The sequence below is a fragment of the Rhagoletis pomonella genome, unplaced genomic scaffold (assembly GCF_013731165.1).
Source record: "Rhagoletis pomonella isolate Grant_MI unplaced genomic scaffold, Rhpom_1.0 Rhpom_scaffold_01659, whole genome shotgun sequence".
NCBI classification, from domain to species: domain Eukaryota; kingdom Metazoa; phylum Arthropoda; class Insecta; order Diptera; family Tephritidae; genus Rhagoletis; species Rhagoletis pomonella.
The window spans coordinates 23,467-27,377 of NW_023460213.1; positions in this window are offsets into that span (position 1 = coordinate 23,467).

A 3,911-nucleotide genomic window follows, 5' to 3' on the forward strand; every position below is an offset into this window, starting at 1 on the left:
AGTCAATGAAAATAATGCTGCTATGTGAAGAATTTCTTGCAAATTTTTTTTAGAATTTTTTTATTTTTCGTACAGAAATTTCTTTAGGAGTTCGTGTCAACCATTCCATAAAATTTTCTTTAAAGATTCGTAAAAAAATGTTTACAGAAATGAGATACTCATAAAGATTCCGTAAAGATTTTGGCAACTTTAGTTTGCAGTGTATATACATAGATAGAGGAGTTACATATACAAACAAGTAAAGAAGTATAAGCTCGGGAGAAACCGAATTTTATACATATACTCGGCACAGGTATCAACTATCGATGTTCCAACTGTTTTTAAATGACCTTAAAAACTATAAGTCATATTTATTGGTGACAGATTGTTGTAAGTATTACATTGGACTAAAGGAACGTCCTCAGTTATTGAAATATCGGAGTTTTCGTATATCCGAAAATTACCGCTTTACGGGAAGCCGGTCAAATTTTAGACCGATTTGAATAAATTTCCAACGAATTAATTTTTCGTACCAATGTTGCTAAATGTGCCGAGTTTGGTGGAAATCGATAAATCTGATAACGAGATACCAATTTGTAGGCGCAAGTGGGCGGTGCCACACCAATTCTTCCAAAAATTTTCCTAAGTAGCATTTTCTGCTGAGAGGTCATTGTATAAATCGATTTTGAGTTAATTAGCTTAAATAATTACTATTTTATAACAGTTTTCGTATTTATGTAAATTACCGTTACATGGGAGGTTACCGTTATATGGATGGTGGTTAGTGCCCGAGTTCGCCCATTTTCATTTTGCGCTCGGATTCAAAAATCAGAAGTATGTAGGGTTGCACATGATACATCGATATATTGGAAAAAGCTATACATCGTTCATAAAATGAGAAGCCGATATTGATGTTTGTGAAACCACAAACATGTGTGAAGAGACCTTTGTACTTGTCTTCACCTGTTACACTGTCTAAGTGATGTCTTTGAAATAAAGCATTCATTCTTTCAAAATTTATGTGAACATGAAAACGAACATCGATACATCGTTCAAACTATCGATGTTAGATACATCGACATTTAATTTTTGCAAGATCGAACAATCTTAATATCGATATTTTTATCAGCGATTGTGCAACCCTAGGGGGCGTGGAAGATATACCTTACAAAACACCAATCTAAGTGATTTTCGCAGCTGTGTGTGAACGTTATGTAAATCGGAAACACAATTTAATGCTTTTGTTACCTACATAAAAGAGCTATATCACAAAAAATTGTATCTGAGACATTGTATGATTATTTAGAAAATAGCTCACGAAATTTCTCGGATTAGCTGTCCAAATAAAGGAGTTTAAAAGTAAAGCCCTATATCTGAACAGTCATTTATATGGAGGTAATAGGTGTTGGTGACCCGATCTTTCTTATTTTCACTGTAAGTATTCCGTTAATAATGAGTGAAAATGGTGCGAAATTTCATATTACTAGCTGCATAAATGCAGGAGTTATAATAAAAGATCTCATATCTGAACAATCAGTTGTATGGGGGCTATGGGTTATAGCGACCAACTCTTCACCATTTTCACTGTAAGTATTCTTTTGATAATGGGGGGGAAATAGTGCGAAATTTCATATTCCCAGCTGCATAAATGGGGGATTTATAACCAAAATTCTCATATCTGAACAATCAGTTGTATGGGGGATACATGTTATAGTGACCCGATCTTTGTTATTTTCACTGTAAGTATTTTGTTAATTATGAGTGAAAACGGTACAAAATTTCATGTTCCTAGCTGCACAAATGGAGGAATTATGATAAAAGACCTCATATCTGAATAATCAGTTTATAGTAGGTACTATAGAAATGTTATCTCCACGTATTTCACATTGTCAAATCACTCGTGCTGCTGAATATCAATAGAAAATTATTCAAGAGAGATGCTTTGCAATTCTGTCAGCGGCATACAAATTACGCACAAAAATTATTTAAGCACATAAATACATAACGGGTGATTTTTTTGAGGTTAGGATTTTCATGCATTAGTATTTGACAGATCACGTGGGATTTCAGACATGGTGTCAAAGAGAAAGATGCTCAGTATGCTTTGACATTTCATCATGAATAGACTTACTAACGAGCAACGCTTGCAAATCATTGAATTTTATTACCAAAATCAGTGTTCGGTTCGAAATGTGTTTCGCGCTTTACGTCCGATTTATGGTCTACATAATCGACCAAGTGAGCAAACAATTAATGCGATTGTGACCAAGTTTCGCATTCAGTTTACTTTATTGGACATTGAACCAACCACACGAATGCGTACAGTGCGTACAGAAGAGAATATTGCGTCTGTTTCTGAGAGTGTTGCTGAAGACCGTGAAATGTCGATTCGTCGCCGTTCGCAGCAATTGGGTTTGTGTTATTCGACCACATGGAAGATTTTACGCAAAGATCTTGGTGTAAAACCGTATAAAATACAGCTCGTGCAAGAACTGAAGCCGAACGATCTGCCACAACGTCGAATTTTCAGTGAATGGGCCCTAGAAAAGTTGGCAGAAAATCCGCTTTTTTATCGACAAATTTTGTTCAGCGATGAGGCTCATTTCTGGTTGAATGGCTTCGTAAATAAGCAAAATTGCCGCATTTGGAGTGAAGAGCAACCAGAAGCCGTTCAAGAACTGCCCATGCATCCCGAAAAATGCACTGTTTGGTGTGGTTTGTACGCTGGTGGAATCATTGGACCGTATTTTTTCAAAGATGCTGTTGGACGCAACGTTACGGTGAATGGCGATCGCTATCGTTCGATGCTAACAAACTTTTTGTTGCCAAAAATGGAAGAACTGAACTTGGTTGACATGTGGTTTCAACAAGATGGCGCTACATGCCACACAGCTCGCGATTCTATGGCCATTTTGAGGGAAAACTTCGGAGAACAATTCATCTCAAGAAATGGACCGGTAAGTTGGCCACCAAGATCATGCGATTTGACGCCTTTAGACTATTTTTTGTGGGGCTACGTCAAGTCTAAAGTCTACAGAAATAAGCCAGCAACTATTCCAGCTTTGGAAGACAACATTTCCGAAGAAATTCGGGCTATTCCGGCCGAAATGCTCGAAAAAGTTGCCCAAAATTGGACTTTCCGAATGGACCACCTAAGACGCAGCCGCGGTCAACATTTAAATGAAATTATCTTCAAAAAGTAAATGTCATGGACCAATCTAACGTTTCAAATAAAGAACCGATGAGATTTTGCAAATTTTATGCGTTTTTTTTAAAAAAAAAGTTATCAAGCTCTTAAAAAATCACCCATTATATATGAGACATTCTTTCTCATATCGGACACCAAATTTGGTGTCACACTTTCGATTGGCTTACAACAATTTTTTTTAAGGGTTCTATACATGAAACAAGCTAACACATATTCGACGAAATTTTTTTTTTATTTTTTTCTTCGGAGATATGATCTGTCAAAGTTTGCATTTCTTCGTGATTCTGATTAATCATGTACTTCTTCAAATCGTTATATCTCGGGTTCTGCTCATCGTACAGACTTAATCTTAACATCGTCTTACAGCTAAAGAAACGGGCTTAACATTTATATATATAAGGTGGTCAAGATTGTCCTAAAGCTAACTTAGCTATTAACAGTTCAACTTTTTGAAGTTGATTTGCTTAGTGAAGACCAGTAAATTAGGGATTTAAAATTATACCATCGTAATCTTTGTCTATAAAAATATGTTTAAAAAAATTGGGGGTTTTTAAAAAACTATTTTTAAAATATTTTTCTTTATGACGAGATGGTTTATTTTGTGAGAATCAACAATTTTTTTGTAATTTTTTTCGAAAACTTATGTTAAGATATATTTGGTAAGGTGTTAAATATCGGGTTTTTGCTAAAAGTGAAATTTTATTGCGGATCCCGATAGAATATA